The 26,964-nt window shown below is 44.4% G+C and overlaps 1 long non-coding RNA gene across 2 annotated transcripts; it reads left to right on the forward strand.

Moving 5' to 3' along the window:
- The first annotated feature begins 15,291 nt into the window (after positions 1-15,291).
- On the forward strand, positions 15,292-25,430 carry LOC121538963. Of its 2 annotated transcripts, XR_005995296.1 has the most exons (6): positions 15,292-15,377; positions 19,085-19,202; positions 20,647-20,883; positions 21,142-21,441; positions 21,848-21,942; positions 25,393-25,430. It is a non-coding gene; the product is annotated as an uncharacterized LOC121538963 (long non-coding RNA). The 2 variants fall into 2 exon arrangements; XR_005995293.1 differs by lacking the exon at positions 25,393-25,430 and having other exon boundaries at positions 21,848-22,113.
- Positions 25,431-26,964: the final 1,534 nt, after the last annotated feature.

The raw sequence follows: 26,964 nt of genomic DNA on the forward strand, positions 1-26,964 counted from the left end.
TCCTCGGTTGCAACACTCACTACTGAGTTCCAAACTGCCTCTGGAAGCAATGTCAGCACAATAACTGTTCATCGGGCACTTCATTAAATGGGTTTCCATGGCCAGCAGCCGCACACAAGGCTAAGATCACCATGCACAATGCCAAGCATTGGCTGGAGTGGTGTAAAGCTCGCCGCCATTGGACTCTGGATCAGTGGAAACGCGTTCTCTGGAGTGATCCACAAACAACAATAAGAAAAAAATGTTGTCCTTGATGTTATCCTGAGCTTTCCTATATCTCTCAGATACATTTCAGACACTTCAAAACAAACTTCATTTTTATTTAGCCATGTATTTTTGTGTAATACAATGCGTTTCTATGGGCTAATAGAAGTAAGGGCAAATGTAATTCTTCATCAAATAATTTGTAAATCTTTTTAATATACCTACAGGTATCCTAAAATACAAATTAAAATAGCTAATGGTCCATATTATTACTATCATAAAACAACTCCATATGTTAGATTAGTAGATATAGTCCCTAAATGTACCACTTGTAAGCTAGCTGAACAAGTTGGAATCAATATGTCAGTGTGGTGTATTCTGCTGGAAACATACACTGAGTGTACAAAATATGAAGAACACCTGCTCTTTCCATGACATACAGTACATGGCTTAATCTGTAATTGACTAATTAAAATGAAATTAAAATGAAGATCAGACTGTGGAGAGATGGAAAAAGGTGATTATGAAAATCACAAGTAACATCCTGTTGACTTGTAAGGTTTGTGTGTTGTGGTCAATGTGAGATGTACTATCAATAGGTCGTAGGTGGGGTTTGTACAGGGGGCTGTAGATAGAGGGGCCTCTATGTATAAAGGGGCTTGTCTGATTCCTAAGTCTCTTTACCAAACCCCAACACGACTTTACTCTTCACATCTCTACCACCGCAAATCATGAAGACATCTCTGTTCCTCCTTGCCCTCTGTCTGCTGGCTTGTTCAGGTAAGATTTAATTTGTTAACTCAAGTAGTAACTACTGTATATGCAGCACATACATTGGGTCAGGGTGCAAGGGGAACTGTGGGTAGGGGGGCCTAAATCAACTCCAAGTTCACCTTTGGTTTCAGTACAATACAAGTAAAGGACCCATCATGGGAGTGACTGTTGTATCATTTTTTCTTCACAGTTTGGGAGATCCATGGGCAATGCCAAGAGGTTGACCCTGATGACCAGAAAGTAGTGGAAGCACAGCCGGAAAAGCACATGGTAATAGTATGCTATGGTCAAAATGTTATGAACTAAGAGAAAGTGTAGACATTTCTGAAACTTCCTATTGGAATACTCAACCTCCTACTGTTTAACAGAACTTAACCATAGCCGTAAATATAACTAAAGACATACATTGACTGAAGAAACTACTGTCCAACCTGACAATACATATTAAAATGTACTTCAACCATAACACTGAATACATCACACCATAATTTAAGTAATAATAATAATTTGGGGGGGGCTTTATTTGTCTTGTTAAACAAATTATGTAATGGAAATGTGTTTTTTTGCATATCCCAAGTACCCCCGAGACACCCACAGGGAGTGGGGTCACGCGGCCAGGATCACCATTGTACAGAGTCCCTGAAGCAATTAGGGTTAAGTGCCTAGCTCAAGGGCACAGCGACAGATGATTATAATTTTTCTAACATGTCCTTTCTTGTCTGTTTGTGCTTTCCAAAGGAGCAACAGCTAAAGGGAACCTGCTGGGTGTGTAAGTGGGCACTGAACAAAGTGAAGAAATCCATCTCCACTTCCTCTAGCCCGGTAGCTACCATAGCGTTACAATTGATGAGTGTCCTTTCATGAAATTGCCCTATTTACTATTTACTGGGATATTTCCCTGAAAATGTCAACCGATGTTGATGATGATTTCTCATCAATAGGAGGAGGTAAAGCAGAAGCTATTGTCCATTTGCAATAAAGTACCCTGCGGAAAACGTATGTGTGAAGACCTGGTGAAAAAAAACTTGCGGGTGCTGATTGAGGAGCTTAGCACAAGCGATGACGTGAGGACCATCTGCGTTAAGATTAAGGCCTGCAAGTGAGTACAAGAAACCGTTCGACATACTCTTTAGTCACTGTTCAGACAACTAAAGAGTATAGCGATGATCACTTGTGCTTGTTACTTGAAACACTATTGAGTAGAATGTATTAATTAATATGAAAATATGGGGTTATGTCTTCTGATCTTCCACTCATGTGGTCTTTTTGTGCATCTTTAGACCAAAGGAAGTTTTGGACCTGAGCTACTGACCAAGCAGCCAGTATCCAGATTCCAAAGTGAGAAGATGGATGTTCTGTTGTCAAGACAATGCTATGCTGCCAGCCTCTTGCTCTTTCTTTTTCAAACTAGTCACAACACAAGCATATACATGGATGATCAAGTTGTTGGAATGATTATGTTATGAAATAATGTATTATAATTAAGCAATAAGGCCAGAGTGGCTGTGGTATATGGCCAATTTACCATGGCTAAGGACTGTTCTTATTCACCACACAACGTTGAGTGCCTGGATACAGCCCTTAGCTGTGGTATAATTGCCCTTTACCACAAACCCCCGAGGTGGCTTGTTGCTATTATAAACAGGTTACCAAGTACAGTAAGTAAGTCGTTTTGCATCATACCCGTGGTATATTGTCTCATATACCACGGCTTTCAGCCAATCAGCATCCAGGGCTCGTATGATTCGGTTTATAATAGTGTATGTGTCATTCTTAAATTGCAGTACATTTTCTATCACGTACAAATGTAAACCTTTTGCTATTTTATTCCAAAATGTTGAGAATGTTGAATGTTTGTTTTTGTAAACTTTTTGGCCAGGCAAAAAATCAACCTCAATTTATAGAGATTACAACTCCAACCCTTCTTTGACACCTCTAACATAACTCTATAAATATATCAAATTAAATGTTTTACTGATTAACATATAGTAGTATATATTTTTTGAAATTATAAAGCATTTAATTACAATGTCTAGGAACTCATGTTGGCATTTTACCTTTTTATTTAGAATCTCAGTTTTCTGTAAAGAATCTTGATTGTTTGGTAGGTGGCTTAAAGTAACTGTCCAGTGTTTCCAGATTTCTATGAAATATGACTTAAATATGACAATAATTAATTAAAATATTAGTTAAATAGTTTTCCTTCCAAAATGTTTTAATTAAGTATGTTAAAAAGCAGCTTCTCTGTGAATGGTGTGGGCGTACCCCAACAACAGAATGGTGTGGGCGTATACCGGTCATTACAAATATTAATGCGAGTACAACACTGATTGGCCAGCATCCTCATCAATATTTTTAAAACTGTCTGTTTGCGATACAAGTTTGAAATGGGGTTTTGAAGTGTTTTTTCTCCAAATTTATGGATGAGTCAACAACATTATTTGGGTATGAGTTAATAGAATAGGAACTTTTAAAAGTGAGATTTTCACTGTACTGTTACTTTAAATGACATCCAGCAAGGGCTTTCGTTTGAAAAATTTATAGAAACATGAATTATAGAGATACTCCATGCAATCAATCAAATGCCTCTCTGATGAAAGCTATTTCCACACCTTTCACAAATTACATTGAACAATAATGCATTTTTACAGTACTCACTTGCAGAGCTTAAAGTTGAAAAGTTCTTCAGTCAGCAGCATCACACTTATGCACAATCTTTTTGCACAAAGATTTGAGGAAGCCAATTGTAAACCTTAAGGCATTATGAAGGCTCACATTCTTATAACAAGTGTTAAACCTGCAGGCCTATTTATCACAAATTTCAACAGCCTTGAGGGCTAACACAGATTGGTTACAAGCCCTGCATCACGGAAGAGCCATGTAAAGCAGAGTCATATCAGATGTCATGCTGTTTGTCACCTTAATTGTTCTCTATGTTTAGGCATCATGTTCTTAACCTTCCTCAGGACCCACTTACATGCCCAGCAGACTCCAGGAAGCTTTGCTTCAACTTGGCTCTCAACCTGTAGCGTTTTAAGCCAGCTGATTATATATTTTTTATTTTTCTATCAGAAAAAGGACATATTGGTCAAGCTTGTCACGATCGTCTAATGAGGAGGACCAATGCGCAGCGTTGAAGGTGAACATGACTTTATTAAATTAAAGCCGAAACACGAAAACAACAAACAATGACGAAACGTGAAGTCCTCCGTTACAATGACTGACAAGGAACAAAAACCCACAACCCCAAGGTGAACAATGACAGTTTAAATATGGCTCCCAATCAGAGATAACGAGCCGACAGCTGACACTCGTTACCACTGATTGGGAGTCACTGGACCAAACAATGAAACACAACCAAATACAACACAACCAAATGAACACACCCTGGCTCACAATACACAGTCCCGGAGCCAGAGCGTGACAGTACCCCCCCCTAAAGGCGCGGACTCCGACCGCGCCTACACCCCAAATAGGGAAGGGCTGGGTGGGTATTGTTCCTCGGAGGCGGCTCCGGCCCGGGCTTGACCACCACCCTATTACAATCCCCCGTAGTGCCCCCCAGTCCGATCTGACCCAGTTAGCTGGATCAGGACTGCCGACGCGCACCCCTGGCTTGGCGCGTGAGGCAGGAATGGACCGGACCTGGCAGACGATACGCACCCTTTTGCATGGTGCGTGGAGCCGGAACAGGCCTCACCAGGCTGAAGACTCGCATCCCTGGCTTGGTGCGAGTAGCAGGAATGGGCTGAATCCGGCTGACGACTCGCACCCTTGGCTTGGTGCGAGTAGCAGGAATGGGCTGAATCCGGCTGACGACTCGCACCCTTGGCTTGGTGCGAGTAGCAGGAATGGGCTGAATCCGGCTGACGACTCGCACCCTTGGCTGGTGCGAGTAGCAGGAATGGGCTGAATCCGGCTGACGACTCGCACCCTTGGCTTGTTGCGAGTAGCAGGAATGGGCCGGACTGGGCTGGCGACGTGCACCACAGACCTGGTGCGGAGAGCAGGAACGGGCAGAGCCGGGCTGACGAGACGCACCACAGGCTTGATGCGGAGAGCAGGCACGGGCAGAGCCGGGCTGACGACGCACACCACTGGCTTGGTGCGGGAAGCTTGGATGGGCCGGACTGTACTGGGGACACACACCACTGGTCCTACACCGGGATCTCGAACGGGCCGGACCGGACTGGCAACACACGCCAGTACCTCTCGCCGTGCCTCTACTTCCTCCATCCCCTCTTCGACCAGTGGCCCCCGTAACCCGGCAGCCTTCTCCGGCAACCCACTGGGCCGCTCTATCGCGGCCTCCTGCTGGTCCGACGTCGTGAGCCCCCCCCTAAAAATTTTCGGGGCGTCTCTCCTACCCGTGGACCAGGTCTCCATATTGCTCGCCAGCCTCTCGCCCTTCTGCCATAGTGTCAAGCCCTTCTCCTCCTCACTCGGCTGGACCCAGTCCAGGAGGCGAAGGAGATCTGTGAGGATCTCCCTGGCGACGGCTCCTGGACACGCTGCTTGGTCCCATCTTGGTGGGTTTTTCTGTCACGATCGTCTAATGAGGAGGACCAATGCGCAGCGTTGAAGGTGAACATGACTTTATTAAATTAAAGCCGAAACACGAAAACAACAAACAATGACGAAACGTGAAGTCCTCCGTTACAATGACTGACAAGGAACAAAAACCCACAACCCCAAGGTGAACAATGACAGTTTAAATATGGCTCCCAATCAGAGATAACGAGCCGACAGCTGACACTCGTTACCACTGATTGGGACTCACTGGACCAAACAATGAAACACAACCAAATACAACACAACCAAATGAACACACCCTGGCTCACAATACACAGTCCCGGAGCCAGAGCGTGACAAAGCTCAGGCACGTACATTTTTTTGGTGCATTTTCCAACCTGTTAGGTGCATACTCCATACAGGGTGGAACCTAACAGAGTGGAAATTTGGAGCCTAAATTTGGCTGAGCTAACATAATGGTGAACACTGATATTTTGTTAATTTTCTCTATAATTTAGCCTAACAGGGTTGAAATGTATGAGTGGGACACACGGCCGGCTCATTAGGCAGGATTAGGCCACAGCCTATGGGCAGATTGACGAAGGCGGCATTTTCTGAACTAAACCTCCAACAACAACACATAAAACCGCACATAATTCTGCCCCAAAACAATGACAATTTCTCTCAACCAGTGGCCTATGGGCTTTTTAGGTGAACGCTGATGCCGCCCTTTGATAAGCAGTGCCCACTTTGTCAAAGGCAGGGGCGCAAAATAGTTTGCTTGTCCATTCCCAGCGCGCCTCTCCAGCGTGCTGTTGGAGTGACGCATCTCTGCAGCGCTCCAACAACATTCAGTCAAAAAAACGTATCTAACATAAATCATGCAGCAGATTTAGGATGTGGTAGAAAGAGTGTGGCCTTTTCTGTAGCCTACAGGTTGGAGATAAAATGTATGACAATGGAATGATTATGCAGGTTTTACCGATCAAATAGCCTAACTCAAATAGCCTAACCTACAGTGGCTTGCGAAAGTATTCACCCCCCTTGGCATTTGTCCTATTTTGTTGCCTTACAACCTGTAATTAAAATTGACTTTTTGGGGGTTTGTATCATTCGATTTACACAACATGCCTACCACTTTGAAGATACAAAATATGTTTTATTGTGAAACAAACAAGAAATAAGACAAAAAAACGGAAAACTTGAGTGTGCATTACTATTCACCCCCCCAAAGTCAATAATTTGTAGAACCACCTTTTGCATAAATTACAGCTGCAAGTCACTTGGGGTGTCTCTATAAGCTTGGCACATTTAGCCACTCTGATTTTTGCATATTCATCAGGGCAAAACTGCTCCAGCTCCTTCAAGTTGTATGGGTTCCGCTGGTGTACAGCAATCTTTAAGTCATACCATAGATTCTCAATTGGATTGAGGTCTGAGCTTTGACTAGGCCATTCCAAGACATTTAAATGTTTCCCCTTAAACCACTTGAGCGTTGCTTTAGCAGTATGCTTAGGGTCATTGTCCTGCTGGAAGGTGAACCTCCGTCCCAGTCTCAAATCTCTCGAAGACAAACAGGTTTCCCTCAAGAATGTCCTTGTATTTAGCCATCCATCAATTCTGACAAGTTTCCCAGTCCCTGCTGATGAAAAACATCCCCACAGCATGATGCTGCCACCACCATGCTACACTGTGGTGATGGTGTTCTCGGGGTGATGAGAGGTGTTGGGTTTCGCCAGACATTGCGTTTTCCTTGATGGCCAAAAAGCTTAATTTTCCATATGTTTGGGGAGTCTCCCACATGCCTTTTGGTGAACACCAAACGTGTTTGCTTATTTTTGTCTTTAAGCGATGGCTTTTTTCTGGCTACTCTTCCGTATAGCCAAGCTCTGTGGAGTGTACGGCTTAAAGTGGTCCTATGGACAGATACTCCAATCTCCGCTGTGGAGTTTTGCAGCTCCTTCAGGGTTATATTTGGTCTCTTTGTTGCCTCTGATTAATGCCCTCCTTGCCTGGTCCGTGAGTTTTGGTGGGCGGCCCTCTCTTGGCAGGTTTGTTGTGGTGCCATATTCTTTCCATTTTTTAATAATGGATGTAATGGTGCTCCGAGGGATGTTCAAAGTTTCTGATATTTTTATATAACCCAACCCTGATCTGTACTTCTCCACAACTTTATCCCTGACCTGTTTGGAGAGCTCCTTGGTCTTCATGGTGCCACTTGCTTGGTGGAGTCCTTTGCTTAGTGTTGTTGCAGACTCTGGGGCATTTCAGAACAGGTGTATACAGTGAGGGAAAAAAGTATTTGATCCCCTGCTGATTTTGTACGTTTGCCCACTGACAAAGAAATTATCAGTCTATAATTTTAATGTTTGGCAGCATGAGTGAAGGAGGCTTTGTTGCGAAATAGGAAGCTGATTCTAGATTTAACTTTGGATTGGAGATTCTTAATGTGAGTCTGGAAGGAGAGTTTACAGTCTAACCAGACACCTAGGTATTTGTAGTTGTCAAAATACTCTAGGTCAGACCCGTCGAGAGTAGTGATTCTAGTCGGGTGGGCGGGTGCCAGCAGCGTTCGATTGAAGAGCATGCATTTAGTTTTACTAGTGTTTAAGAGCAGTTGGAGGCTACTGAAGGAGTGTTGTATGGCATTGAAGCTCGTTTGGAGGTTTGTTAACACAGTGTCCAATGACGGGCCAGATGTATACAAAATGGTGTCGTCTGCGTAGAGGTGGATCTGAGAGTCACCAGCAGCAAGAGCGACATCATTGATATACACGGAGAAAAGAGTCGGCCCAAGAATTGAACCCTTTGGCACCCCCATAGAGACTGCCATAGATCCAGACAACAGGCCCTCCGATTTGACACATTGAACTCTATCTGAGAAGTAGTTGGTGAACCAGGCGAGGCAGTCATTTCAGAAACCAAAGCTATTTAGTCTGCCAATAAGAATGTGGTGGTTGACAGAGTCGAAAGCCTTGGCCAGGTCGATGAAGACGGCGGGGGCGGGGCATGGGCAAGTTGCAGCGGAGGGTGCAGAGCTGGTGGCCGGGGTAGTGGTATCCAGTTGGAAAGCATGGCCAGCCGTAGCAAAATGCTTGTTGAAATTCTCGATTATTGTAGATTTATCGGTGGTGATAGTGTTTCCTAGCCTCAGTGCAGTGGGCAGCTAGGAGGAGGTTCTCTTATTCTCCATGGACTTTACAGTGTCCCAAAACTTTTTGGAGTTAGTGCTACAGGATGCACATTTCTGTTTGAAAAAGTTAGCCTTTGCTTTCCTAACTGCTTGTGTATATTGGTTCCTGGCTTCCCTGAAAAGTTGCATATCGAGGGGGCTATTTGATGCTAATGCAGTACGCCACAGGATGTTTTTGTGCTGGTCAAGGGCAGTCAAGTCTGAGGAGAACCAGGGGCTATATCTGTTCTTAGTTCTGTATTTTTTGAATGGGGCATGTTTATTTAAGATTGAGAGGAAATTACTTTTAAAGAACAACCAGGCATCCTCTACTGACGGAATGAGATCTACAGTGGGGAAAAAAAGTATTTAGTCAGCCACCAATTGTGCAAGTTCTCCCACTTAAAAAGATGAGAGAGGCCTGTAATTTTCATCATAGGTACACGTCAACTATGACAGACAAATTGAGGAAAGAAAATCCAGAAAATCACATTGTAGGATTTTTAATGAATTTATTTGCAAATTATGGTGGAAAATAAGTATTTGGTCACCTACAAACAAGCAAGATTTCTGGCTCTCACAGACCTGTAACTTCTTCTTTAAGAGGCTCCTCTGTCCTCCACTCGTTACCTGTATTAATGGCACCTGTTTGAACTTGTTATCAGTATAAAATACACCTGTCCACAACCTCAAACAGTCACACTCCAAACTCCACTATGGCCAAGACCAAAGAGCTGTCAAAGGACACCAGAAACAAAATTGTAGACCTGCACCAGGCTGGGAAGACTGAATCTGCAATAGGTAAGCAGCTTGGTTTGAAGAAATCAACTGTGGGAGCAATTATTAGGAAATGGAAGACATACAAGACCACTGATAATCTCCCTCGATCTGGGGCTGCACGCAAGATCTCACCCCGTGGGGTCAAAATGATCACAAGAACGGTGAGCAAAAATCCCAGAACCACACGGGGGGACCTAGTGAATAACCTGCAGAGAGCTGGGACCAAAGTAATAATAATAATAATAATATGCCATTTAGCAGACGCTTTTATCCAAAGCGACTTACAGTCATGCGTGCATACATTTTTGTGTATGGGTGGTCCCGGGGATCGAACCCACTACCTTGGCGTTACAAGCGCCTGGCGGCATAGTAACACACTACGCCGCCAGGGACTCAAATCCTGCAGTGCCAGACGTGTCCCCCTGCTTAAGCCAGTATATGTCCAGGCCCGTCTGAAGTTTGCTAGAGTGCATTTGGATGATCCAGAAGAGGATTGGGAGAATGTCATATGGTCAGATGAAACCAAAATATAACTTTTTGGTAAAAACTCAACTCGCCGTGTTTGGAGGACAAAGAATGCTGAGTTGCATCCAAAGAACACCATACCTACTGTGAAGCATGGGCGTGGAAACATCATGCTTTGGGGCTGTTTTTCTGCAAAGGGACCAGGACGACTGATCCGTGTAAAGGAAAGAATGAATGGGGCCATGTATCGTGAGATTTTGAGTGAAACCTCCTTCCATCAGCAAGGGCATTGAAGGTGAAACGTGGCTGGGTCTTTCAGCATGACAATGATCCCAAACACACCGCCCGGGCAACGAAGGAGTGGCTTCGTAAGAAGCATTTCAAGGTCCTGGAGTGGCCTAGCCCGTCTCCAGATCTCAACCCCATAGAATATCTTTGGAGGGAGTTGAAAGTCTGTGTTGCCCAGCGACAGCCCCAAAACATCACTGCTCTAGAGGAGATCTGCATGGAGGAATGGGCCAAAATACCAGCAACAGTGTGTGAAAACCTTGTGAAGACTTACAGAAAACGTTTGACCTGTGTCATTGCCAACAAAGGGTATATAACAAAGTATTGAGAAACTTTTGTTATTGACCAAATACTTATTTTCCACCATAATTTGCAAATAAATTCATAAAAAATCCTACAATGTGATTTTCTGGATAAGAAAAATCTAATTTTGTCTGTCATAGTTGACGTGTACCTATGATGAAAATTACAGGCCTCTCATCTTTTTAAGTGGGAGAACTTGCACAATTGGTGGCTGACTAAATACTTTTTTTCCCCACTGTATATCCATCCAGGATACCTGGGCCAGGTCAATTAGGAAGGCCTGCTCGCTAAAGTGTTTTGGGGAGTGTTTGACAGTGATGAGGGGTGGTCGTTTGACCGCGGACCCGTTACGGATGCAGGCAATAAGGCAGTGATCGCTGAGATCCTGGTTGAAGACAGCGGAGGTGTATTTAGAGGGTAAGTTAGTCAGGATGATATCTATGAGGGTACCAATGTTTACGGATTTAGGGTTGTACCTGGTAGGTTCGTTGATAATTTCTGTGAGATTGAGGGCATCTAGTTTGGATTGTAAGATGGCCGGGGTGTTAAGCATATCCCAATTTAGGTCACCAAGCAGTACGAACTCTGAGGATAAATGGGGGGCAATCAATTCACATATGGTATCCAGGGCACAGTTCGGGGCTGAGGGGGGGCTGTAGCAAGCGGCAACAGTGAGAGACATTTCTGGAAAGGTGGATTTTTAGAAGTAGAAGCTCAAACTGTTTGGGCACAGACCTGGATAGTATGATAGAGCTCTGCAGGCTCTCTCTACAGTAGATTGCAACTCCACCCCTTTTGGCAGTTCTATCTAGACGGAAAATGTTGTAGTTGGGGATGGACATTTCAGAATTTTTGGTGGCCTTCCTAAGCCAGGATTCAGACACTGCTAGAACATCAGGGTTGGCGGAGTGTGCTAACACAGTGAATAACTCAAACTTAGGAAGTAGACTTCTTAACGTGCAGAAAACCAAGGCTTTTACGGTTACAGAAGTCAACCAATGATAGCTCCTGGGGAGTAGGAGTGATACTGGGGGCTGCAGGGCCTGGGTTAGCCTCTACATCACCAGAGGAACAGAGGAGGACTAGAATAAGGATACGGCTAAAGGCTTTAGGAACTGGTCTTCTAGTGCGTTGGGTACAGAGAATAAAGGGAGCAGATTTCCGGGCGTTTTAGAAAAGATTCAGGCATTATGTACAGACAAGGATATGGAAGGATATGAGTACAGTGGAGGTAAACCTAAGCGTTGGGTAACAATGAAAGAGATAGCATCACTGGAGGCACCAATTGAGCCGGTCTCGGCGTGTATGGGGGGTGGAACAAAGGAACTATTTGAGGCAGTTTGAGAGGGACTTGGGGTTCTACAGTGAAATTGTATAATAAGAACTAACTGGAACAGCAATAGGCAAGGCATATTGACATGGGAGAGAGGCATAAAGAAATCACAGGTGTTATTAGAGAGAGCTAAGACAACAACTGGTAATGGCGATAAAGTTTGGGCTGAGGCTAAACAGAATAAACAGGACAGGGTACCGTGTAAAGGAACAGTCCAGCAGGCATCAGCTGTGCAGCTGAGTGATCATAAGGTCCAGTGAACAGCAATATGTGAGTCCGAGAGCAGTTCAAATTGGTGCTTCAGCACAGCGAGCAGGAAGCACGGTTGTAGTTTGCGTGTGCTAGTGGGCCAGGGCTAGCAGATGGATCTTTGTGGTCGTCGCAACGGGAAGCCTGTTGAAACCACAGATGATTACGTCGGCAGACCAGTCGTGATGGATCGGCAGGGCTCCGTGTCGACTCTAGGAGGTCCCTTCCGGTTGACAGAGAGGTAGATAGCTGGGAGATGTGCTTGACTCAAGGCTAGCTCAAGGCTGATTAGCCAACAACAACGTTCATATGGTTGCAGCTAGCTAGTTGCGATTATCCAGTGCTAAAGGTCCAGTGATTCAGTGATTCCGGCAGAAAATCTGATAGGTTCTGGGTCGATAACTCGCTTTGTGCAGACAGTGCAGACTGGCCGATAATAGTCTAGACTAAAGCTGGCTGGTAGGTAGTGCAGGCCATGGACAGTGGAGAAAAAGCCGCTAACGGTGGCTAATAGCAAGTAGCTAGTTAGCTGGTTAGCTGGCTACTCCTGTCCGGTAGACAGAGAGGTAGATAGCCGGGGCTAGCTGAAGGCTCAAGGCTAACTGGTGCTACGGGGGCAGTGGTGATTAGCCTACAGCGACATCCATTCGGTTGCGGCAAGCTAGATCCGGTATTAAGGTCCAGTGATTCAGTTATTCCGGCAGAAAATCCGATGTTCTGGGTGAAAACCGCTGACGGTGGCTAATAGCAAGTAGCTAGTTAGCTAGTTAGCTGGCTGGCTAGTTTCAATTGGAGATTTTAGAAATAATAGAATCCGTTCCACATTGAGTGAGGCGGGTTGCAGGAAAGTATATTTAGTAGAAGGATGAAAAGTGTGATAGGGAAATATATACGTGAAATACAAAGAAAATTATACAAAAAGCAGGCTATTTACATGGACACACAAGAGAACACGACCGCACTGCTACCCTATCTTGGAACTTAGTAGCTGAGATTAGGAGCACACTCTTAAAGGGAGTGCTCCTAATCTCAGCTTGTTACCTGTATAAAAGACACCTGTCCACAGAAGCAATCAATCAATCAGATTCCAAACTCTCCACCATGGCCAAGACCAAAGAGCTCTCCAAGGAAGTCAGGGACGAGATTGTAGACCTACACAAGGCTGGAATGGGCTACAAGACCATCGCCAAGCAGCATGGTGAGAAGGTGACAACAGTTGGTGCGATTATTCGCAATGGGAGAAACACAAAATAACTGTCAATCTCCCTCAGCCTGGGGCTCCATGCAAGATCTCACCTCGTGGAGTTGTAATGATCATGAGAACGGTGAGGAATCAGCACAGAACTACACGGGAGGATCTTGTCTATGATCTCAAGGCAGCTGGGACCATAGTCACCAAGAAAACAATTGGTAACACACTACGAAGGACTGAAATACTGCAGCGCCCGCAAGGTCCCCCTGCTCAAGAAAGCACATATACATGCCTGTCTAAATTTTGCCATTGAACATCTTAATGATTCAGAGGAGAACTGAGTGAACTGAGCTCATTGGCATCAACTCAACTCACCGTGTTTGGAGGAGGAGGAATGCTGCCTATGACACCAAGAACACCATCCCCATCGTGAAACATGGAGGTGGAAACATTATGCTTTGGGGGTGTTTTTCTGCTAAGGGGACAGGACAACTTCACCGCATCAAAGGGACGATGGACGGGGCCATGTACCGTCAAATCTTGGGTGAGAACCTCCTTTCCTCAGCCAGGGCATTGAAAATTAGTCATGGATGGGTATTCCAGCATGACAATGATCCAAAACACACGGCCAAGGCAACAAAGGAGTGGCTCAAGAAGAAGCACATTAAGGTCCTGGAGTGGCCTAGCCAGTCTACAGACCTTAATCCCATAGAATATCTGTGGAGGGAGCTGAAGTTTCGAGTTGCCAAACGTCAGTCTCGAAACCTTAATGACTTGGAGAAGATCTGTAAAGAGGAGTGGGATAAAATCCTTCATGAGATGTGTGCAAACCTGGTGGCCAACTACAAGAAACGTCTGACCTCTGTGATTCCCAACAAAGGTTTTGCCACCAAGTACTAAGTCATGTTTTGCAGAGGGGTCAAATACTTATTTCCCTCAATAAAATGCAAATCAATTTATAACATTTTTGACATGCGTTTTTCTGGATTTTTTGGTTGTTATTCTGTCTCTCACGGTTCAAATAAACCTACCATTAAAATTATAGACTGATCATTTCTTTGTCAGTGGGCAAACGTACAAAATCAGCAGGGGATCAAATACTTTTTTCCCCTCACTGTAAATTTATTTTCTGTATTTCACCCCCTTTTTCTACCCAATTTCAATCTTATCTCATCGCTGCAACTCCCCAACGGGCTCGGGAGGCAAAGGTCAAGTCATGCATCCTCCAAAACATGACCCGCGATACCGCGCTTCTTAACACCCGCCCACCAGCCACACCAATGTGTCGGAGGAAACACTGTTCACCTGACGACTGAGGTCAGCCTGCAGGCACCTGGCTTACCACAAGGAGTCGCTAGAGTGCAATGAGCCAAGTAAAGCACCCCCGGCCAAACCCTTACGAAGCTGGACCAATTATGCGCTGCCCTATGGGACTCCCAATCACGGCCGGTTGTGATACAGCCCAGGATCAAACCAGGGTCTGTAGTGACGCCTCTAGCACTGCGATGCAGTGCCTTAGACCGCTGTGCCAATCGGGAGACCCTAATAAATTAATAAAATTACGTCAGGAAAAGATGCCTTATCACCCGTTCTGGAAAATATGTATTTTAAACATATGGAAAATAGCTTTTCACCTTTCATTCAGAACCTAAATGGAACCTAACTTCAACATCTGGAAAATATGTATTTTAGACTGGGACTATTCTAGTTTAGCTGGGGGCACCATTTTCTGGTCTCGCATATGGCGGCAGAAAGGCAAGGACAGGCCATGGTGGGACATACAGACTAACAACATGAAACATGGAAAAGTAGATACAACTGAGTGATTATATTTATTAAGCTTTGAATCATTGTTTTCACACCAAAGAAATTATTATTATATTATAAATTATGACACTTCCTGAATGTGGTGTCCTTGTAGAAAGGGGTTGTTTTATTTAACGGAGAATTACAACAAACTAACAGGGTGACGTTTATTTGTTTTAAAGGGACAGCAAACTAAGAATGACCCGGCAGCTTCTGGTTGGTTGAAGAGGAAGGGAGCGAGCGAGAGTTGCCTGCCTGCCATGAGTTGAACCCCATCTGACGCAGACGTTCCAACTTAGGTGAGATTTACTAAAAAGGCTACAAAACAAGACACAGATAAGGCATGTGATAATTACCTTGTTTGTGTGGGAGGTCGTCTGCTGGGTTAATTCCATTATCTGTCTGATAATTATGTGCACTTCGCGAACGATTCGTTATTTTTGAACGACGCTTTTTAGTGACTCAACAGTCATGATTCGTTTTTCTGAGTGACTCGTTCATTTTAATCGTTCGTTTGTCCTGCTAGGGCTTAATGCACGCTCTTCCGACTCAGCGGCTCTAGAGACGTGGTCCGACAACCAACTGTCTATCATATGCGCGCAGGAAAATAGATAATGAGCATAGAGAAGAAAAAAACATGTTTAGAACTGACAATTGATCGCATGGTGCAAGAATGACTGCAATTAATTGATTGTTTAACGTTATGATGGACACAACAGCTTTGTAGAACCAAAACAAACACCACCTCTGCCATAGTTGCAGCATGTAGGGGTGCTGAGGGTGCTGCAGCTACCAGAAAAATCTGAAAAAATAATAATATACCGAACCAAAATATAAACGCAACAATTAAAAAAGTTTTACTGAGTTAGTTCATAGTAGGAAATCAGTCAATTGAAAAATTATTTAGGCCCTAATCAATGGATTTCAGATGACTGGGCAGGGGTGCTGCCATGGGTGGGCCTGAGAGGGCATAGGCACAGCCACTGAGGAGCCAGGCCCAGCCAATCAGAATACGTTTTTCCCCACAAATAGGCTTTATTACAAAAATAAATACTCATCAGCTGTCCGGGTGGCTGGTCTCAGACGATCCCGCAGGTGAAGAAGCTGGATGTGGAGGTCCTGGGCTGGCATGGATACACATGGTTTGTGGTTGTGAGGCCGGTTGGACGCACTGCTAAATTCTCTAAAACAATGTTAGAGGAGCCTTATGGTAGGGAAAGGAACATTACATTCGCTGGCAACAGCTCTGGTGGATGTTCCTGCAGTCAGCACATTTTTTAGTAGCTGTTTGCCCCCAGCACGAGGTGCACCTGTATAATGATCATGCTTTTTAATCAGCTTCATGATATGCCACAACTGTTAGAAAGATGGATTATATTGGCAAAGGAGAAATGCTCTCTAACAGGGATGTGAACAAATTTGTACAAAACATTTTAGAGAAATAAGCTTTTTGTGCAAATGGAAAATGTCTGGGATCTTTTATTTCAGCTCATGAAACATGTGACAAACACTTTACATGTTGCATTTATATTTTTGTTCAGTATAGATTAAAAAATTTTCACAATAGTAGTTGGGCGGCAGATAGCCTAGCGGTTAAGAGCATTGGGTCGGTAACCGAAAGGTCGCTGGTTCAAATTCCCAAGCTGACTAGGTGAAATCTGTTAATGTGCCTTTGAGCAAGGTACTTAACCATAATTGCGCTTGTAAGTTGCTTTGGGTAAGATATGACTCAAAGGTAGTGTACTAGACCTGTATTAGCGGACTGATGTAGCGTGGGCAATCAGCATTGTGTGTGTTCCTCCTGTGTGCTCTGGGCATTGCTGACTCAAATGAACGAAATGGGTTGAAAGATTCGTTCTCTTGACTGAACAAGTCGAAAAGATCAGAGTTGGTAAACAGAGCCAAACTTCCCATCACTAGTAACCAAACTGAAAGCCACGCCGGTTGCCGCCGTTTGTTTACAGCGGGGCCAGTCTGAGCCAATTCACAGAAGTCGGGGGGGAGTGTGGTTCACATCGACAGATTTTTCACTTTGCTGGCTGGGGTATTCGAACCAGTGACCTTTCGGTTACTGGTTAAACGCGCTAACCGCTAGGCTATCTGCCGCACTACATATTCTACCAGTCAAAAGTTAGGACATTCAAGGATTTCTTTATTTTTACTATTTTCTACATTGTAGAATAAAAGTGAAGACCTCAAAACTATGAAATTACACATGGAATCATGTAACAAAAAAAAGTGTTAAACAAATCAAAATATATTTGAGATTCTTCAAAGTAGCCACCCTTTGCCTTGCTGACAGCTTTGCACGCTCTTAGCATTCTCTCAACCAGCTTCCTGAGGTAGTCACCTGAGGAAACACTGTTCACCTGACGACTGAGGTCAGCCTGCAGGCACCTGGCCTGCCACCTGGTTACCCCCTTCTGATAACCAGGTGGCGAATCGCATCTCTGCATGTCTGGCAGACATATCAGTATGGATGACGGATCACCACCTCAAGCTGAACCTCGGCAAGACGGAGCTGCTCTTCATCCCGGGGAAGGACTGCCCGTTCCATGATCTCGCCATCACGGTTGACAACTCCGTTGTGTCCTCCTCCCAGAGTGCGAAGAGCCTTGGCGTGACCCTGGACAACACCCTGTCGTTCTCCGCTAACATCAAGGCGGTGACCCGATCCTGTAGGTTCATGCTCTACAACATTCGGAGAGTACGACCCTGCCTTACACAGGAAGCGGCACAGGTCCTAATCCAGGCACTTGTCATCTCCCGTCTGGATTACTGCAACTCGCTGTTGGCTGGGCTCCCTGCCTGTGCCATTAAACCCCTACAACTCATCCAGAATGCCGCAGCCCGTCTGGTGTTCAACCTTCCCAAGTTCTCTCACGTCACCCCGCTCCTCCGCACACTCCACTGGCTTCCAGTTGAAGCTTGCATCTGCTACAAGACCATGGTGCTTGCCTACGGAGCTGTGAGGGGAACGGCACCTCCGTACCTTCAGGCTCTGATCAGTCCCTACACCCAAACGAGGGCACTGCGTTCATCCACCTCTGGCCTGCTGGCTCCCCTACCTCTGCGGAAGCATAGTTCCCGCTCAGCCAAGTCAAAACTGTTCGCTGCTCTGGCACCCCAATGGTGGCACCCCAGCTCCAAAATGCAGGCGTTTCAGCCTAGCTCAGTGCTTTCTGTGGTGGTGGGGCAGCCAGCGGAAAATACGGAGCGTAGGGGTTGGTAATGTTCTCTAGTTGTGCTGTGATTGGCTCAGTGTTCTGTCACTCATGGGGACACTACATCACTGGAAAGTCTAAGGGTAGAGCTCGAAAATTGAAGCCCCTTGGGTGCTGCCATAGAGTTACAATAGAAGTGCCCATCCAAGAAGGCTCAAGGTCATTGGCCAAAGATAAAATGACGTCAAATCACGTTATATCTACAGTAGCTTTGATTTGGACTGATCATGTCAACATCATACTTTCAAAACCTTAGCAAGGAGTCATCATCATGAATCCAGTCAAATCTACTGGCAAATCAATTTTAATCATTGTCATATGAAGAGAAATTATAGATAAAACGTATCGGTGCTCATCGGTCATTGGACATAAACATTACACAACAGGTTGGAAATTGTAAATTCAACAATGAGTGGTTTGGAAGGAATCTAACTGCGAGCATTGCAAAGCAATCACTAGCCTGCTATTCAGTGGCGTGGGTGTGTGGTCCCAAGTCTGGGATTAAGGGTCTCTTTTCCAAGTTTAAAATTATAAACATTCAACATTGGCCATGCTGTCAATGAAGCATGATTTGTGCCGCGCTCAAAACAACTGTTAACTCGGAATTTCAGGGAGTTCAAGACAACTGGGAACTCTGGGGGGGGGAAAACAAGCTCAGACTGGGAAAATACGTTTTGAACGGTCATCCAACTGGGAATTGTAAATCCAGAACTCGGCCTTCTTTCTAGAGCTACGACCTGAAGATCACTGACGTCATCATGATTCGACCTTGTTTTTTTCAGAGTTCCCAGTTGTCTTGAAAGCACCATAAATCCAGAGAATGCCAGACTTTGATGCCAAAGTTTGTCCACAAAGGACCGCCACGCCACCTTCCTGTTGAAGTGAGCACAGCACAACAAGGTGAGTCCAAAAATGATGTAATATGTCAGGGAGCTATGTATACTGTAGCTAAGAAAGTAATACTAAGTGTATGTTTTGTAGTAAGCTGTTAGTAGCCCATGTGCCTCACCCTAATAATTTGGTCTATTTTCCCGTATTAATTTTGCCTACTGTTCTGACTTGGTGGTGCACATGTAGCCTATAACCTGTTTTAGAGAAATGTAGTCATAAACTATTGTAAGAGCTTTCATTGTCTGCTTATATGCCCCCTTTATTTGTCCTACGGTTCTGACTTGTGTACAGGGAGAACACTGTAAGAATGGCCCATGTTCTGAATTCTGTCGCTGTACATTTCACGAGTGCTGAACAAATAGTTATATTGACTACGTCCGTCCTAGCTCGCTCATTAATGTCTTAATCGAAATTACGGATTGCCTCTTATCCGCTTGTCGTCCCCTTACGCCACATCTCAATTGTCAGTAGAAACCACATTTGTTTAAGCAAGTCAGCCATATCTGCTATGTTTTTTTTAAAGGCAGTAAATGAGGCTGAATGAACTGTTTCTCTACCAGACAAGGCTCCGCTGATAGCCAGGTGTAGCAGTGGTAAGGTGTTGGGACAGCTTTATGTAGGCCCTAACAGTTTGTGGGCACAGTTTGTCACCATTATAGTACAATTAATGTATTGTTTAGTGTTGTGTAGTGGCTTTGCTGGCATGCATCCCCAACATTGTTTTGTTTGTTTGCCCCACCAAGATTGACATGCTAAAATCGCCACTGAGTGTTTGTAGCTTCGGATATGTGCCCATTCTCACTGGTTGTGAATAGGGGGTTTCAGCACGTGCTCAAGCCACGTTACGAACTTCCCTCTCTCACCCATTTCAGCAAACAGGTAGTTAGTACCTGCGCTATATAAGCAAGCCATAGCTGGAGTTATCAATGAATTGGCCAATGCACCCTGTGTTGCGCTTACTACAGATGGATGGACCTCCATTGCTACAGAGAGCTACTTAATTAACATACTTCTGCTCAGTGTAGGCCTACAACACAAGAAGACTAGGACAGTGAAGAGTGGTGTGTATATAATGAAACTGGGTGGAATATATGAGGTCTGTATATCAGGTTTGGGGTCAAATCCATTTAAATTCCAGTCAATTCAGAAAGTAAACCAAATTCTCCACATTGAAAAGCATTGAAGAGAATTGGAATTTCAGTGTACTTCCTGAATTGACTGAAATTAAAATAGAATTAACCTCAACCCTGCTGAATATTCAATGTGTCATTTAGTTTTACTGATGTTGATACCTAGTACATGTGGATTCATCATCTCACTCACACACTGTTTGTGATGCCTTTAATCAGCTTACTTTCCAGAAAATAATGCATCTCCCACAAAATGTCTGTTGCTGTAAGGATGTCAACTATTCCACCGTGAAGTTAATTTTTCTACACTCTCTGTTCTACAGTCCCTGCTGCTCCCGTGCCCTTCGACGCTCTTCAGGAAAGTCAGCTCTTTGATACAGAGAACTCAGAGCCTCTGATCCCCATCGGAGGGCGCTATTTATCCACCAACGGCCAGCCCAGAACCAGGAGCCCCCAGGAGATCGCAGTACCACCGAACCCCACACGGAGGCACTAATGGCACAGCGCAGCCCCCACAACGCCACAGACACAGAGGGACAGAGGCCTCCATCATCTTTGGGGTACTAGATTAATTAAAACATTTGGAATGAGATGAATATAATTGGTTTAAAATCAAACCAATTCTCAATGACCCAACACTTTCAGACTGTAATAGAATCTGTCAGTATGTACTAAGACAAGCGCAGCAGGTCTGGAGGTATTTTATTCCTTGTTGAAGTCATCAAGAGTCACTTGTTGTGAGGCAGTTTTAGAAGTGAGGCACTGTACCTATTGACAAATAATCTGTCTGTCTCTTTCTGTCTGTTTGTCTTCCTCAGGATGAAAGCAGCTCCTCTGACCACAGTGACTTGGAAAGCTCCGTCAGCCCTCTGCGGGCTGTCTGCCTACGCCTACGTTTCCCAGCAGCCCTCACTCCACAGGAAGTGCCCCCAGTCAGGAAACAAGCTCTTCTGTTCTTGAAGCGAGATAAGCTGCAGCCCTCTCTGTCTTCGGGAAGAAGGAGTACAACAGTGCCAAGACCCGCCTCCCAGAACCAGTTCCGGTGTTGTCCAATAGCAGGCCAGCGCTTGTTCCTGAGGATGAATATCTGATAGACGATTGACTGGAGGATGATATGGGTGAGTGGGGGAGGAGCAGGATGGAAGGCGGGATTTGAGAACGATGTAATCAGGGGCCAGGAGTCAGAACCGTCACTCAACCAAGACTGAGATGGCTAGCAGAGTTGTGTAGCAGCTGCACTGATGACACACACATACAACCATCCCTGTAATTCCCTGTAGAACCCAAATGGAAGCTAACAACAGAAGGAGCCCAAGCAGATCCACCCTTTCATTTCCTTCTTTCTTTCTCTCATATAATTTTGCTGAGTGACTTAAGTTCCCGTTTTGCTTGCCATGTACTGTCCTTGGGTGTCTTGAATGGTACTTGAAAATGAATCACTAATGTTTAATGTTAATATGAACTATAAGGAGCATTAGTAGCTAGTGGAACCAAATCCTGTGTTTTTTCTCTCTCGTTCTGCAGTGTCGTCGTCTACCATTAGGGGTTTCTCACTGAGGAAGACCGACAACGACCCCCGATCTTCCACGCCGCCCCAGAACCACCACAGCACTCAGCAGGTCAGAGAGATCAAGTGAGAGCTGACCTGGGTTCAAATAGTATTTCAAATTTGAACATTTGCTTTAGCCTGCCTGCAGTGCCAGGTGTGCAGGGTTTGGATACTATGAAGCCGTTTTTATCTCCATATCAAACCATTTCTGGGTAACAATTACCTGTCATTGTTTTAAATTAAAATGTTCAAAAATAAATAAAAATAGCTTCTTAGCAAAGAGCAATTTCTCAAGCAATAATTGGTATAGGACTGTCTGGGAGTGGTCTGAGTGAGGAGGGGAAAATGTAAGACTAGCTGTTATTGGCCGAGATGTTTGGAACTCTCTTTCTTATTGGTGTATTAACTAATTTACCGCCTGGTGACGTCACCATCCAGGCCAAAACTCCATCCCACCAAGATAGCTTGATATTTCAGGCAGTCTTTTTTCAAACTGCTCTTACTCTAAAAGGGCGTTTATAATAATTTTCACAATTTCACTGGGCATCAAACTAATCCCTATCAAAATCTATCTGTTTAAGATAGAGATATTTTTTTTGTATAGGCTGGGTCTCAATCCACTGCATCCGCCTGTCGGTCTTCCGCATCTGTGGTGGAAAGTGGCAGAGCTACAGCGCTGTTTGTCAGACCAGGAGATGTCTTGAAAATTGAACTTGTCACGAAAACGTCTGTAGCGTCCGAACGGTTTGGCCTACTAACTAATATACCACTCTATGGAAAGATGAGACTGGCACGAACATGATGGTGTTCTCCGTTTTGGTCTACGACCCCCCACTAGCACCGACGGACTCTTCTGAAGTAGGTACCGTCGATGTGCCAACTTTTGTCTGTAGCATCCAAACCGTTTGGGCTACAAACTAATATGACTTCAATCACGAATATTATGATTTATTGGAACTAGTGGATACATGGAGGCTCAAATATCCGGACCTAGTGAGATATACATGGCGGAGTCTCAATCAAGCTAGTCATCTTGAGTACTTTCATATTTCATTCTCGTTGGCACCAAAGGTTAAAAACGTGTTGATAGGGAACAGAATGTGGTCGGACCATCAAATAATAGGCATATACATTACTCTTACATAATTTCCACGAAGGTGAGGATATTGGACATGTTCTAACATAACACAGGTATAGCAGATCCCCTTATTGTATGGGACACTATTAAATGTGCATTTAGAGGCCATGCCATGTAATACTCATCTTTAAAACAAAAGCAATTTGTGACCGACCGTCTTGATTCTGTCTTATGTAGCAAAATTTGAAATTGTGTTTTTATATTGGATAAAAGTAGAGACTCAGAGCTAGAAAATGGTACATCATACACTACAGTTGAGGAACAATGGGAAATTAATTTGTCATTCCACTTTTAAGAAAATGGCCCTTGAATGTTTTGGTACAACTACTGGAGGGCTCTTCTTTGTCTACACCCATTCAGCATTGTTCACACCCTCTTCAGCCTTAGCCCCACCCATCTCTTTAAGGATTCACATGTGAGGCCATGTACTAAACAACCAAAGATTTCAAAACTAAAGGTTGGTTTATACTACGTGTATCGACAGTTGTCTCAGTGACATCATAAACATTCTATTGTCGTCCGATATCAAACTTGTTGTTGTAGTTATGAAAAAGTATAAACACAAAAACTACAGGCTGCATGACATCAGCAGCCTGGTGGTCCAAAATAGCCTAACGGGTGTATTTTAACACCAATAAACCCACCTGTTTAAAAATGAATTTAGTATATGTCAATCTAGCAAACCAGGCAACTAATATCAACTTTCTAAACAATGTTTTGGTTCATTTCTAGCTTGTTAGCTAGCTAGCTAATGTTAAGTTAGCTGGCCATCCAGTTCAAATAATTACCATATCACCTGTCAAAAGTTTTAGAACACTTACTCATTCAAGATTTTTTTATTTTATTTGTACTATTTTTTACATTGTAGAATAATAGTGAAGACATCAAAACTATGAAATAACACATGAAGTCATGTAGTAACCAAAAAAGTGTTAAACAAATCCAAATATTTTCTATTTTAGATTCTTCAAAGTAGCCACCCTTTGCCTTGATGACAGCTTTGCACACTCTTGGCATTCTCTCAACCAGCTTCATGAGGTAGTCACCTGCAATGCATTTCAATTAACAGGTGTGCCTTCTTAAGAGTTAATTTGTGGAATTTCTTTCCTTCTTTATGCGTTTGGATGGAATATAGGGGAAAATGCACCAAATAATTTTTTAATCTTCAACATAGGAATGCTACAAAAATAATTTACTGAAACTGGTTACAAATGACAGAGTCACCCATGATTCACCAAATGATATTTTGAAGGAGGAAACAAAGTACTTTAAGCATATGTTTTCATTTCAGTCGCCTCCATCTCCTGTAACTGAAACAAATTGTAGATATTTTCTTTCTATTGATAATGTACAATTAACAGCCATACAGAAATACTCGTAAAGGTGAAATTACTGAGGAGGAACTTCTGGATGCAATTAAATACTTTTAAGTCTGGGAAAACTCCAGGGTTGGATTGCATACCAGTCGAGGTATACCAAACCTTTTTTGATATACTCAAAGGACCATTATTAGCATGTTTTAACCACTCCAATGTAAATGGTAGGTCTGATTTCATTATTACTGAAACAGGATACAAGTGGAAAATATAAAGATCCAGTCCATTCAAAAAATTGGAGGCCCCTTATACTTCAGTGTTGTGATGCAAAAAGTATCTCTATGTCCCCTATCCTCCCGGCCGGCTCGGTCCTCCCCTCCAGCTCCGTGGCTTGATGACTCATTGCGAGCTCACAGAACAGAGCTCCGGGCAGCTGAGCGGAAATGGAAGAAAACTAGACTCCCTGCAGACCTGGCATCTTTTCACTCCCTCCTCTCTACATTTTCTTCATCTGTTTCTGCTGCTAAGGCCACTTTCTACCACTCTAAATTCCAAGCATCTGCCTCTAACCCTAGGAAGCTCTTTTGCCACATTCTCCTCCCTGCTGAATCCCCCCTCCTCCCTCTCTGTGGATGACTTCGTCAACCATTTTGAAAAGAAGGTTGACGACATCCGATCCTCGTTTGTTAAGTCAAATGACACTGCTGGTCCTGCTCACACTGCCCTACCCTATGCTTTGACTTCTTTCTCCCCTCTCTCTCCAGATAAAATCTTGCGACTTGTGACGGCAGGCCGCCCAACAACCTGCCCGCTTGACCCTATCCCCTCCTCTCTTCTCCAGACCATCTCCGGTGACCTTCTCCCTTACCTCACCTCGCTGATCAACTTATCCTTGACCGCTGGCTATGTCCCTTCCATCTTCAAGAGAGCGAAAGTTCTAGGCCCTCTCCTATTCTCGCTATACACCAAGTCACTTGGCTCTGTCATATCCTCACATGGCCTCTCCTATCATTGCTACGCTGACGACACACAACTAATCTTCTCCTTTCCCCCTTCTGATAACCAGGTGGCGAATCGCATCTCTGCATGTCTGGCAGACATATCAGTATGGATGACGGATCACCACCTCAAGCTGAACCTCGGCAAGACGGAGCTGCTCTTCCTCCCGGGGAAGGACTGCCCGTTCCATGATCTCGCCATCACGGTTGACAACTCTGTTGTGTCCTCCTCCCAGAGTGCGAAGAGCCTTGGCGTGACCCTGGACAACACCCTGTCGTTCTCCGCTAACATCAAGGCGGTGACCCGATCCTGTAGGTTCATGCTCTACAACATTCGGAGAGTACGACCCTGCCTTACACAGGAAGCGGCACAGGTCCTAATCCAGGCACTTGTCATCTCCCGTCTGGATTACTGCAACTCGCTGTTGGCTGGGCTCCCTGCCTGTGCCATTAAACCCCTACAACTCATCCAGAATGCCGCAGCCCGTCTGGTGTTCAACCTTCCCAAGTTCTCTCACATCACCCCCTCCTCCGCACACTCCACTGGCTTCCAGTTGAAGCTCGCATCTGCTACAAGACCATGGTGCTTGCCTACGGAGCTGTGAGGGGAACGGCACCTCCGTACCTTCAGGCTCTGATCAGTCCCTACACCCAAACGAGGGCACTGCGCTCATCCACCTCTGGCCTGCTGGCTCCCCTACCTCTGCGGAAGCATAGTTCCCGCTCAGCCCAGTCAAAACTGTTCGCTGCTCTGGCACCCCAATGGTGGAACAAGCTCCCTCACGACGCCAGGACAGCGGAGTCACTCACCACCTTCCGGAGACATTTGAAACCCCACCTCTTTAAGGAATAACTGGGATAGGATAAAGTAATCCCCCCCTTTACAAAAAAAAATTGTAAAGTGGTTATCCCACTGGCTATAAGGTGAATGCACCTATTTGTAAGTCGCTCTGGATAATAGCGTCTGCTAAATGACGTAAATGTAAATGTCTAGCAAAATGTATAGCGCATAGAATTAAAAAGGTATTGTCGGACATTATTCATTCTAATCAGACAGGTTTTTTTACATGGAAGATACATTGGAGATAATATAAGGCAAGTACTGGAAACAATAGAACACTGTGAAAAATCTGGGAAACCAGGCCTGCTATTCATAGCAGACTTCGAAAAGGCATTTGATAAAGTACGACTGGGTTTATATATACAGTGGGGGAAAAAAGTATTTAGTCAGCCACCAATTGTGCAAGTTCTCCCACTTAAAAAGATGAGAGAGGCCTGTAATTTTCATCATAGGTACACATCAACTATGACAGACAAAATGAGAGAGAAAAATTCCAGAAAATCACATTGTAGGATTTTTTATGATTTTATTTGCAAATTATGGTGGAAAATAAGTATTTGGTCAATAACAAAAGTTTCTCAATACTTTGTTATATACCCTTTGTTGGCAATGACACAGGTCAAACGTTTTCTGTAAGTCTTCACAAGGTTTTTCACACACTGTTGCTGGTATTTTGGCCCATTCCTCCATGCAGATCTCCTCTAGAGCAGTGATGTTTTGGGGCTGTCGCTGAGCAACACAGACTTTCAACTCCCTCCAAAGATTTTCTATGGGGTTGAGATCTGGAGACTGGCTAGGC

The sequence above is a fragment of the Coregonus clupeaformis genome, unplaced genomic scaffold (assembly GCF_020615455.1).
Source record: "Coregonus clupeaformis isolate EN_2021a unplaced genomic scaffold, ASM2061545v1 scaf0553, whole genome shotgun sequence".
In the NCBI taxonomy this organism is placed as follows: domain Eukaryota; kingdom Metazoa; phylum Chordata; class Actinopteri; order Salmoniformes; family Salmonidae; genus Coregonus; species Coregonus clupeaformis.